We start from the raw sequence: 15,972 nt of genomic DNA, 5'->3' as shown, positions 1-15,972 counted from the left end.
CATCAAAACAGCCCCTGTGACCCGCCCTCGGCAGCGAGGCAGAGGGAATTCAATTCACAGCTTAATTCTCGAAAAGAAATTCAACTCATTCAATCAATAGGTGTGTTTCTATCTGTTACATAATGATGACTGGGAGGGGGGGGTTGGCTGCCAAAAGCCCGTAAAATAAATTCCAAGCCGGTTTAATTATGGGCTGTGTAAAGGTTAGGTTTATTTTCCTGCAGCGTTATTTGGACTTACCGCAACAAATTCAATTTCCTCGTGAAACAGTGTTCTCGGATGTGGTGCGGAAGAGATACTTTATCGACTGCGGAGACGGATCGCTCTGCCTTGTTTCAATTCTGAATCTTTACACATGACAATGTAGCACTGAAGAACATCCCAGTTCTGTGACTAAACACCTCTGGACTCAACGTGGATGTGAATTGCATCACCGTCCAGAGCTTCTGAAATGACAAAGCAAGAAAGCACAACTTTGAGAAATGTTTCAGCAACCTGGCACCCAATATTTGGTGACTTAGACATCACCAATATGCATAGAAACAAACATTTTCACCTTTTCCATTGAATGACCCTTTCACTTTATATTAATCACCAACAAGATCTATAATGTGTGATACCTGCGTCCAGATGTATTACCCTCAGAAATATATGGTCTATTATTTGATGCTGTCAGAATAGAAATAGTATAGAATTGTTTTCTTGTTTTCTTATCAGGACACAATTTTTATCAGCAGCTGCCTGCACTAATGGGGCTGTTTTATTGAGTCTGTGTGTGTGTCTCTGTGTCTGAGTGCCCCATTTCCACACACAAGACAGTCCTGCCTTAAAAGCCAAGTGGCATTTTACTTGATGATGTCATATGATGTTCTTTTCCTCTCTAGGACGAATAACAATTGCTGCGGCACAAAATCAGAAATCAATGTTCACTCCTCACATTTAGTATTTTGCCTTTAAAAGTCATATTACTGTGCAGACATCAAAGGTAGACCTTCGGATTTGCTGCTTCCCTCTCCCTCTGTTTGAGTTCACGCATTAATGACAGGATTAATGTCACAGCTTTAGAGTTTGCCCCCAATGCACAGGAAAAGGTCTCTGAACATTAAATAATACCCATAATGAAAACAAACAAAAAACCTCTCCGATTACTTTTGGTCCACTGTGTTTCTGGACTAGATTAATTTGAGTCCTCAGAAGACCTCTCTGAAATAAAAGCAAAGAGTAGTAAGCAGATAAGAGGCGAGGTGCGAGTTTAAGAGAGATGAACTCTGTAACCTATACCTTGTAATATTTATGCAAAACCTAGAAAGAAAAGAAAATGGGGAGGACCTCTGTGATCATATATCAATGACTGCTGTTATTAGGCAGTCGTTAGGTTTCACTGGGGGCTTTTCCACTCTTCAAGCCTGGCTTTGATCTGCTCGTGGATGTCTGCAGTGGGTTGTGAAGGTCAGCAGCACGGGGCCCCGCCTGGCTGTATATCCACTGATCAGGATCAGACAGGAGCTCAGCACTTAGCTTTCACTCGTGCCACACAGAGGCCAGCACACTTACACAGCTCAATTCATCACTCTTTAAAATGAGGGGGATACCAGAGGTCCCATACGTTCAAAGCAGATTGTTTTTTTAGATTTTTAACCCTTTAACCCACAAGAAAAGATCATTGTGTTTAACTGAGGGTAAAAAACCTACAAATATAATAATATAGATATAGATATACACCGATCAGCCATAACATTATGAATACCTGCCTAATATTGTGTAGGTCCCCCTTTTGCTGCCAAAACAGCCCTGACCCGTCGAGGCATGGACTCCACTAGACCTCTGAAGGTGTGCTGTGGTATCTGGGACCAAGACGTTAGCAGCAGATCCTTTAAGTCCTGTAAGTTGCGAGGTGGGGCCTCCATGGATCGGACTTGTTTGTCCAGCACATCCCATAGATGCTCGATTGGATTGAGATCTGGGGAATTTGGAGGCCAAGTCAACACCCTGAACTCGTGATTCATCAGACCAGGCCACCTTCTTCCATTGCTCTGTGGTCCAGTTCTGATGCTCACGTGCCCATTGTAGACGCTTTCGGCAGTGGACAGGGGTCAGCATGGGCACCCTGACTGGTCTGCGGCTACGCAGCCCCATACGCAACAAACTGCGATGCACTGTGTGTTCTGACACCTTTCTATCAGAACCAGCATTCACTTTTTCAGCAATTTGAGCTACAGTAGCTTGTCTGTTGGATCAGACCACACGGGCCAGCCTTCGCTCCCCACGTGCAACAGTGAGCCTTGGCCGCCCATGACCCTGTCACCGGTTCACTGCTTTTCCTTCCTTGGACCACTTTTGATAGGTACTGACCACTGCAGACCGGGAATACCCCACAAGAGCTGCAGTTTTGGAGATGCTCTGACCCAGTCGTCTAGCCATCACAATTTGGCCCTTGTCAAAGTCGCTCAGATCCTTACGCTTGACCATTTTTCCTGCTTCTAACACATCAACTTTGAGGACAAAATGCTCACTTGCTGCCTAATATATCCCACCCACTGACAGGTGCCATGATGACGAGATTATCAGTGTTATTCACTTCACCTCTCAGTGGTCATAATGTTATGGCTGATCGGTGTAGGTAGATATTAGGGATGGGCATTTGAAATGTTCACTATTTGAATAATATCCTTAATTTTGTCAGAGTATGTGAATATTCAAGATTTAGTTCATGTGGGGGGGGTACTATTTTAAAAGACGCTTTTGTTTTTTACTCTCACAAGTAATCAAATACTGACATCCCTTTGAATATTCAAATACTCAACAGATCTATATACACTCACCTAAAGGATTATTAGGAACACCATACTAATACTGTGTTTGACCCCCTTTTGCCTTCAGAACTGCCTTAATTCTACGTGGCATTGATTCAACAAGGTGCTGAAAGCATTCTTTAGAAATGTTGGCCCATATTGATAGGATAGCATCTTGCAGTTGATGGAGATTTGTGGGATGCACATCCAGGGCACGAAGCTCCCGTTCCACCACATCCCAAAGATGCTCTATTGGGTTGAGATCTGGTGACTGTGCGGGCCAGTTTAGTACAGTGAACTCATTGTCATGTTCAAGAAACCAATTTGAAATGATTGGACCTTTGTGACATGGTGCATTATCCTGCTGGAAGTAGCCATCAGAGGATGGGTACATGGTGGTCATAAAGGGATGGACATGGTCAGAAACAATGCTCAGGTAGGCCGTGGCATTTAAACGATGCCCAATTGGCACTAAGGGGCCTAAAGTGTGCCAAGAAAACATCCCCCACACCAATACACCACCACCACCAGCCTGCACAGTGGTAACAAGGCATGATGGATCCATGTTCTCATTCTGTTTACACCAAATTCTGACTCTACCATCTGAATGTCTCAACAGAAATCGAGACTCATCAGACCAGGCAACATTTTTCCAGTCTTCAACTGTCCAATTTTGGTGAGCTTGTGCAAATTGTAGCCTCTTTTTCCTATTTGTAGTGGAGATGAGTGGTACCCGGTGAGGACCACACCCCTAAATGCATTGAAGCAACTGCCATGTGATTGGTTGGTTAGATAATTGCATTAATGAGAAATTGAACAGGTGTTCCTAATAATCCTTTAGGTGAGTGTAGATATAGATATATAGATATTCACCTTGATTCCAACCACAGTGTTGCCTCTGATGTTGTGCCTTGTTCTGTGATCCACAGCCTTGCTTGCAGGGAATGACAAGGAATCAAAGTTGTTCCCAGAGTCACTGGTGTCTGCTGTGCCTTCTTCTGTTTGGTGGAGCGTGAGTGATGGGCTGTGAAGGCTCAGTGTGAAATGGCGTGTTTTCCCCGTGGCGTGCGATGACAGGCCCCAGGAGTCTTCCCAGCTGAGGCGCAGCCAGGCCCCCGAAACACACAGCAGCCCTGGGTGACATTACCAAGGAGCTGCAGGTGAGAGAGGAGCGCAGCGCCTGCAGACCGGGGGCGAGCGAGAAGAGGAGAAGGAGGCATGGGGCTCATCAGCAGGCTGTCAGAGCTGTAGCACAGCAGAAACACTCCTCCAGCCTGGAGCGCTGTCAGTGAACTACCATGCACAAGCCCAGGAAAAATTATAGTGCAAAAAGGCATTGTGAATTTAATTAAGACCTAATTAAGTCAGCTGAATAAATTAAGAATTATAAATAAATAACATGGTTGGGAAATAAACAGAAGTGTAAAACCTATTGGAAATTGAAATAAAAAATTCTTACATTCCCATGATTTCTAATTACCGTTAAACATTAGGAGGCGTTACTCAGAATGATTCCAATATATCAACCAGACAGAGTATTTATTCACCTCCAAGTAAGCCAATTTAATCAAGACCGCAAGCACCTGGACCGGGCAGGAAGTTTCAGAACTGGCAGATGTTCAAATCGATTACAGGTGAGCAGGACACATTGGGGGCGAAGAAAGAGGCACAGATGTTCCAGGGAGTGTAAGTGCTGTCGTGACACATTACAAGAAATATCTAATAAAGATAAAATAGAGGAAAGCAAGGTACCTATAAATCTACAACATAATATGGTGTGGTTAAGTCTGTATAGTTTACTATAACATTTTTGGAACATAAAAGGCTTTTTTTTGCCAAAATCTGAATTAGTTGCATATGGACAAACATATTGTAACCCTTAACATAAGCACATGTTAATTTTAAAGCAGAAAGGCAGGGTCTCTTTCGGTAGCTGTGGCAAATCTGAATGCAAAGCAGTCAAACTAGACTTAGAGGTATTGAGGCCCCCTTTCCAGGTAATCAAGATATCAGCTGTCGTAGAAGATCTGAAGTCCTGTTTTCTGGATAACTTTTTTCACCTTCTGAAGCCAATCACCAATGTGCAAATACACTTGTCTCTGTGCTGAACGGAGGTATACCCAACGTTATTATATCAATAAGTAACCTTACACAGTTTAAGTACCAACAATAACCACAACCCCAACACCAGAATTTTAAGCTATGCCAAATCTGCAGTTAGATGTGTTTTAGATGGCCCAGTTGAAACATAACCATAATGCAAACAGAAGTCTAAGTTCAAGTGTAAAATGTAGCCAAATTAGTTAAAATATTACTTTAAAAACAACCTAATTGTAGCTGTAAAACCATTCCTCCCTCTAATTATGTTATAATTAGACCTCACCAAAACCTCAATCACTTCCAAATGTATTAATTTCTTGTTTAGGATTGTATTTTTTTTTTTTTCAATCCAAATTGGCAGTTATTCCAAGAATACAAATGAAGAATTAGCCTGCGACTAAATACTATTTTCACAATCTTTATTCTGAAAGCTGTTATCTTTTTAATGTTAATTACTGACACTGATTTTATGCCCATGCATTAATTTTATAGACACCTTTGATCTCGCCCTGCCTTCATTCAGTAGGAGCTGTTTATATGTATGTAAAAAAAGAAAGAATAATTAAGAAGGATAGAAATAAGACCCAATAGCTGTGTTCGGGGGGGATTTGATTATGCTAATGATCACTCCAACAAATTCGCCAACATCTGCTTAATTGCTTCACTCGATTTCTAAATTACTTGAGTGAACATCCCGCTCTTGATAGTAAAATTACAATCATGCCAATATGTAAGAATGGATGAAAGATGTCAGAGAGGAATATTTAATAGTCAACGCAAGTTCTACAAATTCAGGGGGGTGTCATTGTTATAATTTCACCACATCTTCTATCTTAAAGTAGACCATATCTGTGTTTCATTCTCTTTCTTAAGGATCATTAATATTTACCCACTGAAGCCTTTCATAGTAGAGACAGGTAGGTTAAAAATCCTTCTGCCGGTGACCCCCTGCAACTTCAGGCGATGGAGCAATGTCAGTTTCAATCTCCTCCCGCTCTGAGCTGTCAGGGCTCAGGTGCAACCGAGATGTTCTCAGTCACAAATCAGAAATAATGGCCTTGACATGGACTTTTAGCTCTCGTATTGCAAAAGCTCCTGTGGGGATACAGATAGGCATTCTGAAACTACTGTCTTGTTAGAGAACAATATGTTCCTATCAGAACCGCTATCAAAGAGATTGAAGTAGAGAGACAATTTAGGTTTTTTTTTTCCTCAAAGGGATTTAGTTCAGGAATTGAAGAATCAGGACATTGTTAGTGTCAATATCTCAGGAGGTTGGAAGGTGGAGGGTGGGGCATTGTCAGTTTGTATGACCTTGAACTCGTATTGAAAAAGGTGATGGGAGGGTCGTGCATATTTTGATTTTACCTTTTCTTGTCATTCAGATAAGCCCCCACAACAGTCATGTCTTGCCTCAAATAGGTTCATGCAGAAACATATCTCTATAAAAGCTTCCATGTTTCAAGTTGCAGATTTCAGTGCTGCTGGAATGAAGCTCTTCTGGTGAGAGATATTCCACACGGCAAAGGATGTTGACAGGCCCTCTCTGTTGAAAGGTCCCTGGCTGTCGTGGTAGCGAGAGAGGGGGTGGGAGTAGGTGTTTTAAGCAGCGTGAAGAGGGTGTGATTTAAACAGACCTCCGAGCAGAGCCCTCTTCAGAGTCCTCGGCGCTCGTTCAGCCTGAATCCTGTGAATAACAAATGATCCCACACAGATTGAGAGGTCGCGTTATATTTTTGTGGCTGCACATCAAACTGTCAAGTTCTCGGATTCCGACGCTTCCGCGGACAAAAAGTCAGATTGGATTTCAAAGACACGGCATAATCCCTGTTTCAGTGATGCAGAGTGCTGTAGTTCTACCACTGAAACATAATTTGTGTTATGAGGAAAATCTGTTCTCTACTCGGAACTGGTCTCTGAAATTGGATTGACAACATTAGGTGTGGTTGATGTTTCACAAGAAGTGTATGGTAGAGTAGTTTGTGAAATCATAAGGTAGGCCTCTAAACATCAAAACGTGAACATTTTCTGTTTGTTCATTTGACATGTTCTTTTGAAGTTCTCAGCATCTTGAGCTCAATGAACCATGAAGTTTCAGTAATGGGGACAGTCACATTTTGATTGAGTGTGTAATTTAAACACGGCTTAGTTAAGCTGTCTGAAGTCCAATATTCTCCTTAGAAGATATTTTTCTCCAGTTTGAAGCTGCTCCTATAGTTAAAGGGCTTTATAGCAGGCCCAAGGCTAGGCCTAAATGACAACCAGCAATGTTTTTCCTTTCATCCATCTCCAGGGTTTATCCAGTAATCCCCTCCCTGAAAAAGTGCCACCCTCCTATCACCCTTTCCAAGCCCAGTGACTGAGCTTGCCCTATATACTTCACAATAGATGCCACACTGGGCTCAAAAGGTCAAGATACACAACTCAAACCCAAACTACCTTTACGCTTGTAGTACGTTTTATCTAGGCCCAAGCGATCTGTTTGCCTGAGATAGAAATATGTTGGCATGCCCTGTTATTTGACAGGTTTGTGGTGTGAAGAGCTAGCTATACAAGCAACTGGGCAGTTTGACAGAAGCTGTATTCAGCTAGAGTCCCCCTCCCAGGCTGCTAGTTTAACTGGAGCTTTTTGATAGGATACATTTTTGATAGAATTTAAAAAAAAGCAACCCCAGCACCTTTTAGTTTTATCAGAGACATTTAGAGTTTGAAATCACTTGCAGTAGGGATGCTGTTATTCATGTTTGCTGGCAGTACTTTGGCAACCTACAAATCCATAAAAAAAGCCACTTGGAAAAATGATAAGCTTTCAAAGTGAAGTTCTTGCAAATAGCTCCCGTTGCTATGTGACTTAGTTATTCTTGCAGTAAGTGAACATGTGGGTGGATGACTCCTTGCTTCCTGGTAATTTATTCCCCGGGTTCCACGTGGACAAGTCAACACCTGACCGCTGTGTCAACGAACACACATGGCAGACTGGCGGTGCAAGCTGCCTCTCCACTCCTCTCCCTCCCTCCCTCCCTGCCATCTTGCATCTTATTTTTGTATGCCAGTTCCATCAGTGACCATGGATATCAGTGTAATACCTGCTGTACCAGAGCGCTGCCACCCCTTGGGTTATGTACATTTTGTACAAATCTACAACCTCTGAATACTACCATACAAACTTTAATAATACACATAAAAAAAAAAGTATACATAAAGTACTGACACATGCAGACACAGTATCTTCAGATACTTTAAATTCTAGTCGTTACCTATTACACTGTTTCTTTATCTTCTATACTAGATTTCCACATAATAATAAAGATCCTCCAAGAGAACAGCACTCTGCATGTTCACGTGCTGGTGTTAATGAGTTTAATTCTAGTTAATTCTCCTCTGTATGTTGTATTTCAAAAATGGAAAATGTTTTCAGATATAGGTCCCATTAACAGGCTTGATTTATGTTTCCTAATAAGGTTTACATTATGTGAAGTGGTGCATTAATATGTGTCTAGCCTCTGCCTCCCAGATTCCTAGGGTGCCGTATCCCCAGTGCGAGGCTACAAGCAGATGTAGAAAAGAATGTCCAGATCGCAGCGTTAAAGAAAACATATAAAGAAGCTTTTTTTCAGGCAGACTGATATGTGCATTTATAACTACTGCCAGACGGTAATCAGTGGATGTGGTGGCCTGCTTTTGTGATGAAAGACAGGGGCAGTAGTTTGAACAGGGCTGACCTGATTGAAAACACAATGAGCGGTCTGTTCAAATGCAGTATCTCTACTGGATTTCAAAAGGAAAAGGAAATATTTTTTTAAATATATAGTAACTCTCTCTCTCTCTCTCTTCCTCTTTCTCTCAGCTGATTCTCTTCTTTATGTAACAGATTCCAGCTTTCAAAGGACACGGATGTTTCAACAGTTAATAGTTACTGCTTTCATATAGAAAGTATTCTGTCTCTTCACATTATAAAGGCCTGCTTGTAATTCAAATGACGTTGAAATAACTTCGCAATTTCAACATAGGGTCCATATCTCTGCGGAACGTCCTACATCTGGTGCTCTGGTGTTTCCCATCATTTCAGTAGGGCCCCGATAACAATGCTTAAAGGACGCGGTGGTCTCTTTGAAGGTATCTGGTGTTGGGGTGGCTTTGAACAACATCAAAGCGGGGTCACACTGTTTCCATGCCATTTCCATCACATTTGCAGGGAAAGGAAAGGTTCGTAGCATTTAAATTCTAATGAAATCTGGGAAAGACAAAAAGTATAGAACAATCTCTTGGAGATGTGGTCCGCACATGGCCAACCTGAGGCCAGCGTGGACCCTAGAGCTGGGAGGTTCCTTGCAGGGTTTCAGTTTGACTGTGGTGTTGGTAGAGACTTTGAACTTAAGATCAGCAGTGGTGATCACCTGGGGAATCTCTGGCTTACTGCATATCTGACTTCGCTATGACTGGTTGCGAGCTGATGATATTGAACTTTAACGTTTTAGCTGTGTCTCTCCTCCAGTTGGCACTTGAGGTCTTCTCTTTGTGTTACTGGAAACCAGACAATATCAAGAATCATATCTAAGGGGGACATTTGTCTTGACCTCTGCCAGTCTTGCATCTCAATTGAGGCAATATAAATTCTCTCTTATGGACTGCTAGAAGAAGGTAATTCCATTGGATTATTTTTTATTTTAGTTATTCTTTCATGGAGTAAGTCTTCCTGGGATTAAAATATTCAGGTTCTGGGAAAAAGTTGAAAAAAACAAAAAACACTTGTATAAAATGTAGAATAGGCCACCAGTGTAACAAAGAACAGATTTTTGTACCTCCAGAGCAGCTGTATCAAGAACCTTTCTGATGTTTCACCACCAGGATGGAGGCATCAGACGCTGTATGTGCTTGTGCTGGAGTTAATAAAAGGAAGTGTGTTTTTCAGCACTCTGGGAGACGGACTCTGGAGCCCGGAGAGGATGTGTGTGAGAACATTCTCAGCCTGGACCTGCTTGGGCCTGCTGTCTGCGGAGCTTCAAAGCGTTTTGATGACCAGGTGGTTCTCGTGTTGTTTTCTTCTGCACGGCTCATTTACAGCACATCAAGTAAAAAAGCTATTTCTGGTACATTGTGTTAATACTAGGCTAAATTTACTGGAAGCCATAAGGGAAACAGTTCTAATTCTAGCAAGTTTAAATTTCAATTTCTGCCAGTCAAGGTACATTGAATTAAAACCTGTTTGAAGTTTCATCTAAACCTCTTTCCCCTAAAACAATCTATAATTGTTTTAAAAATATAAACTGCTTTCAGAAAAGTAAGCATCAGTTTTTCTCTCCAGCAAAAAGCTTAGACATTAGGCAAATAAGGCAAAACAAACCTCGAGATGAAACTAAACTTACTGGTTGTTTCTGAAAACACGGTGTCTTGCAACCTTTACGAATGGTCTGGAGTTTGGTTGTACAGTGTTTTATTATTATTCAGCTGAGAAGCAGGGCTAAGCATCGATTCAGGTAAAATAACAGTGTGGCGACAAAATAAAAATATATGAAATGAAGAAGCTTGTGTGAAAAGGTAATTATATGCTTTTGGGGAACAAGTGGAGAGTTCTTACACTTTAGAAGATAACAAGCAGACAATGTGGAACAGAATGTCAGGCGTTTGTCACATTAGTGTATCATAACACATTCTGCCAGAGAGAGACTTTTAAAGTTTATTCTTTGTAAAGTCCCTATTTATATTTTACTGATAAAAAACATAATAATACTTTCACCTGCAGTGACCTCAGCATTGTAAAAGACAGTTAATTTCCATCTTTATGAAAAGTTCAGCACTTGCAGAAAGAGTCTTTTTGGTATTTTGTTCTACTCTAATTACAGATAAAAGGGAGGTGAGTTTGTGTCTGTGAATTTCCTCTTACAAAACCAAAGCACATGTGAAAGCAGCCAGGCAATTACTTCTTCTATACTGAGACTGCTATCAGAATGGTCCACAATTAGTCCTCTAATTTCCTCCTCAGGTCTTTCTTCATTAGTGTGCAAGTGAGATCATGCAGAGTCTTGTTCTCTTGTAAGATCTTTATTATTATTAGTCTGCATGTGAGAACATATACATAACCCCTTTATAATATGCATACGAGCCCAATAAGGGACGGACAGACAATGTGCGGTTCAAGGCAGACATTAAAAATGCTCTACAGGGCTAAAAATTGTCATGCATGGAATAAAAGTAAAATGGAAGCATATAGTAGAGTAACAGTAACATATATCACTGCATATTTTAAATAGGTATTAACCTTGTGTTCTTGCTGACCACATTGAGTCATAGCCAGTTGTTAACCCCTGGACCACTGGCATTATTACTGGTTCAGGGGTTATTCTGTATTATATGCTGCTGTTACTCTAATATATGCTCTCATGTGAAATGTGTTATTCATGTGTCGTACTCTTTGTCCCGAATTACAGTTTGTGGTTGCCTATGACACTTTTGTGGTCAGGTATGGTACTCTATGTCCCACTAGTTGACACTATGACACTAGTTTCCAGTGGAATTTGTTTGCCCCTGTAAGACATTTTTGGTCACGTATGACGTATGATTTTTTGGATGTCTTGCACTATACTTTGTCTGTCTTTTCCGTGTTGGACACATATTTGAAAATGATAAACCGGTTATGCTATTTCCATTGTATGATCAACAACAACAACAATAATAATAATAATAATAATAATAATAATAATAATAATAATAATATAATTGATGCGGTACAGGGTCCTGTCTAGATTACAAATATATTGGCAGCAAGATTGTGTAAACCATGTATGAATTTCAGCTTTCTCCAGATAGGCCAGGTGCAGTAGTTTCTGTGTAGCAGGTTTTAGAAAAACCTTTGATCCAAGGCTATATAGAGTACAGGAGACAAAGATGTAGTCTATGATGGAGTTGGGGTATCTCGTGTACCCAGCAACCAAGGAATTGATCCTTTTATGTGATAGTATATCCTTTAGAAAAACCTTAGATGAATCTTCCCGCTCTGTCTCCGGAGCACTTCAGTATTGTTTAATAAACTACTGTGATATTATTCAGATTAATCTGGTCCTGAGTGTTAGTTGTCCTCTATATCTATTGAGTGAGTACATTGCTCCCTATCAATAGTCATAATAATAATAATTGTAACAATAATAATAATAATAATAACTAACTTACATACATCATGAATAACATACCTGCTGTTATACTACAGCTAACCTACATACATGTACATTCAATTGCTGAGGATTTTGTTTAAATAATTTAAAGTGGAAATATCTTGAAAGTTTTTAAAGACATCGGGAACTACATCAGATCATCCAAAGGAATTAAAGTATTGTGGTTCTGTATGTTTCTGATCGCTGAGCAGGCTCCATCATTGTAGCCGTAAACTATTTGACTGATGTCTAAATGTCTGTGTAAAACCAATACTGTCTACATAACTTTTAGTACTGATACTTGCTGTAAGGGAACTGGACTATTGTCCTGCTAAAAATAGATGTTGTGTTTCCCTTTAGAAAGTTAAACTTAAAAAGAAGAAAATGTTCATCTTTAGATATTTTGCCAATAGTCACTAGGAAAGGACCCCAAAAGTCTTTTGAGTCTTAAAAGATTGTGGATAAGCAATAACTGACATTTATAATGGACTCCAGACTCTAAGGTTCTGATCGAGATTCTTACATTGTGATACAATGCCGACACTCCAGGTTCATATAGAGACTGACAAGGTGTCTCCAAAGTGCTAACACATTTGAGGAAGTGTCCCACTGCTGTTGGGCTGCGAACTTCAACAACCAGAGAAATGGGCTCCTCCTCCTTGTCGATGGGGCTCCAATGGGCATGTTTTGAGAAGGAAATTTGAAAATTCTTGGACAAGTAATGGAAATCCAAATTGCTAAGCAAAATCATATTTTGACGGAGCATTAAATTACAGTGTTAGGAAACACTCCCTTTGCGTGAGATCGAAATGCCGTTTTTTGGAAGACAGGACAGGACTGCAGTTTATAGCGCTTCACTGTGCCATATACACCACTTTCAAACATGATGGTAGCCACAGTCTGAGCAGATGGGTTTCATTCATTTGCTATGGTAGCAAAACCATAAGCAATATACGGAGCTGGCTTAGGCCCATGCAGGATTCACGCTATTTATTTAAAATGGAAAGGAATGCCAATAGATGTGATCGGGAGCATTTAGCTTTTCTTAACTTTTCTTTGTGATTAACTGTGAATGCCCCTTTCTATTTCTCTTTTGTTCCCTAAAGCCTGTACAGTGGGCGACCTTGCTACTCACAGCAGTACTGAACAGTGCAGTGCCTGGCCTGAACTCACACTAATTGGAAAGTTGCTGGTAAGTGGCAGAACACTCACTAACTGGATTTTTAAGTTAATTCTGGAAAAAAGTACAATCCTACAGACTGGTGACTATTGCCAATGGAAGGAAATATATATATTTTTTTTTACAAGAAATACCAAGACTAAATATATTGTGATTCATTATGAACTTTAGTTTCTGGTAATAAACACCATTAAGAGACATTACACATAGCAATAACCAATGACAAGCATGTATTACTGAATAATATGCTTAGCCTGAAAAGTTCATTCTCAGGAAAAGGCTGCAAAAAGTCTTAAAACACTGTCATTACCTACAGCCCTTCATTTATTTTGTCTATGCCTTTTTGAAAACGCACGAAGGCCCACTTGGTTGCATATTTTCTTCTGTAACAGTGAGCAGTGTACACTGACGCAGGTTACGTTCAGACTGAAATCTGTGAACTTGTTTTGCTAGCCTCTGTTTCATCATCAGTGTCTGCTCAGAGAGGATGAAGTGTGTCTCGTGGCAATCCTCTTTATTGGAAGGAAAACCTGGCTTGTTTGCACTTTCGGTGTCTTATTTCAAAACAATGAAGCCTGGAGCTAAGTTTAGGAGTCAGCCATACTTCCTTTTAAGGCTGTTAGCGTCCAGGCAGTTATTCTTCTACATAGAGACCATTTCCTGACTTCCCAAATTCCTTACAACACTTAGCTCTGTGTGAGTCAGGGATGCTGGGATGTGGGGGATTGTTCTGAACATGTAGTAATATCAAGCCGTCCGGCTCCCGGCCAAGGTACGTCACTGCAGCTTCCTTTCCAGGGAGGTTTGATGTAATGCTTCCATTCATAAAGACGCCAACCATGTTGAATTACAGGGGAGAGCAAAATTAAAACTCTGGTTTTAAATGCAATATAGTGCCTTACTGTTTCACTTATCATAAAGGTCCTTAGTCTGATGATATGTAAATAGTACTGTATATGTACTGCCAAATAAGGACATTGATATTTATATTTATTCATTGTTGTACCTGCAGTAAGTAAAATACTGTATTGGCATAGAACTTTAAGATACTTTTTAACTCTTGGCTCTAAATGTACTGTATTAGAACAAAGACTTGTCACTGGTTGTATTTCAGTTTCACATTGGTGACTAACAATTAAGTTTACTTTTGGAAGGGTTGGGCAACTCCAGCCTTCAAAGGACACTATCCTACCGGTTTTAGAGCTATCTTTCAACTATCAACTTATATTGCACAAAAAGGAAAACCGGTTATGTGAACTTGTTTCCAAATAATTAAAATAATTTTAAGTTTGAAGTTCCAACTTGATAAGACAGCAATTATGTATTTTTAGCATCGGCTTGTACTGGAAAATAATAAATGGGATTTTTGTTCCTTCAATTTTAATTGAGCTCTGAGGCTGACTCTTGTTGCCATGGTTGCTACAAATAAAAGTATGTGGTGTTCACACTTTCACAGCTCAAATGTCGGAGAAATGAGGATAGCATCTAGACAGAGCAGCATTAGAAGAGAAATTTAAAAGTACAATATTTACACCAAATGGGTTACCACGCTGAGTAATTTCCAAAGTAATAAATTGATGCTGAATTTAAATTTGATCAGAAATGATTTATAACTCAGGTCACTTGATTGTCAGTTCAATTTCCACTTTGTAACACTTGGTTCCCAAGCCTTATCTTCATTGTTTGGACTTACTTCCTAGCAGTTTTTTTTTTTTTTTTTTTAATCTTGAAAGTTTGTTTACTATACAAAGACATGCTATCTTGCCAGCTGTGAGACACCACTGTGATATTACGTCTTGAGCTTGAGGACTGGCAGTAACCTGATGTTTGGGAAGCTAGCAGACATCCTGTCATACACAAAAACATTATATAAAGGTCTAGATGTACAGAAAAAATAAATCCACCCTATGGCACTCAGTCTGAATGGCTTTGCTCTTAAAATCCTGCAAACAGACATGAACTGAGAAAGGGGATTTTAGTAAGGCTTAATTAATTATACATCCCCCACCCTGGTTCTCAATGTGAAAGTGTTGGTCCATGTTCATTTACAATCTCCCACACTCGGGCTACTGACTAATCTAACCAAGACTTCATAGTCAGGTCTGGTGCATTTCCTGACTTCAGACAATAACCGCCTCCGAATATAACTCAGATTCATTCATAGCCATTTGGGATCTACTGCCACATTTCCATAACATGACAAAAGTAAACCACTGACTGAAAGAGTTGGAGGTTGTTGTTATCTTTGTATTTAAGTTACAATACAACAGAATATAACATTTTCATTAGCAAACCCCTTGATCCATGAGGGATCAAGCTGATCATGTTTCATGTGCTTTGTGTAACTTCTTTGCTCTTACTATATGCACAGTTACAAAATATAATGACTAAAATAGGTCCTATTGTTTAGTGGCTTTTAGATTTTAATCCTCTGTTGTCCGCCTACAAATAATTAGTGTGGAACAAAAAGGTGCAATCCATTACTGTGTAAGGTTATGTTCATAATTAAAAAAAACAACCCTGATTAGTCAGAAAAGGTACCATTACGTCACTTAATCACATCCCACGCGGATGATTAATATTTAAAAGCACTTCCATCTTTGTGTAGTCAATCAATACTTAATTGCAGACACCTTCTGTTGTCTTATTTGAAAGTCATGCTTAAAAGAGACATCGGAGGCACGTAAGACAGGTTCCATTGTAAAATATGTCTTGTTTGTATTTTTTAGTTAACACCCATTGGCTCCTGAGA

The sequence above is a fragment of the Amia ocellicauda genome, chromosome 3 (assembly GCF_036373705.1).
Source record: "Amia ocellicauda isolate fAmiCal2 chromosome 3, fAmiCal2.hap1, whole genome shotgun sequence".
In the NCBI taxonomy this organism is placed as follows: domain Eukaryota; kingdom Metazoa; phylum Chordata; class Actinopteri; order Amiiformes; family Amiidae; genus Amia; species Amia ocellicauda.
This window is presented reverse-complemented; position numbering follows the sequence as displayed.